Raw genomic sequence first — 599 nt, 5'->3', positions numbered from 1 at the left:
AGCAGCAGCAGCAGGAAGGAGACAACACGCAGCAAGTGTCTCCTTGCTGCAGCACATGCTGCTGCTGCTGTTGCTGCTGCTGCTGCTGCTGCTGCTGGTGGTGATGGTGGTTTACTGTAGAATGGAGACAAACTGGTTGCTGCGAGCAGCAAGAAGAGCTGTGGGGCCCTCGTGCAGCATCTTATAGTCGAGGCCCCGGTGCAGCAGCAGATACACCCAAAACGCATGCACCCGGCTGCTGCTGCACAGCTGCAGCAAAACACCAACGATGAAATTCATTCCTACAAACAAACAAACAAACAAATAAATAAATAAATAAATAAATAAATAAATATGTAAATATATAAAAAAATAAAATAAATAAATAAATAAATAAAGAAGCAAACGATAAAAAATACAGCATCAACTACAGGGGGAGGAGTGTCAGCAGCAGAAGCAGCAGCAACAGCAGCAGCAGCAACGAAAACAGCAGCAACAGCAGCCGCCTCACTAGCAACAGAAGCACTAGCAGCAGCAGTATCAGTAAGACGAACAGCAGCAGCAGCAACAGAAACAGCAGCAAGAGCAGCAGCAACATAAGCAGCAGCAGCAGCAGCAGC

Source organism: Eimeria mitis, genomic scaffold, assembly GCF_000499745.2.
Source record: "Eimeria mitis Houghton genomic scaffold, Emh_scaff2512, whole genome shotgun sequence".
Classification (NCBI taxonomy): Eukaryota; Apicomplexa; class Conoidasida; order Eucoccidiorida; family Eimeriidae; genus Eimeria; species Eimeria mitis.
The sequence above is the reverse complement of the archived record's forward strand: the minus strand, read 5'-3'. Positions refer to the sequence as shown.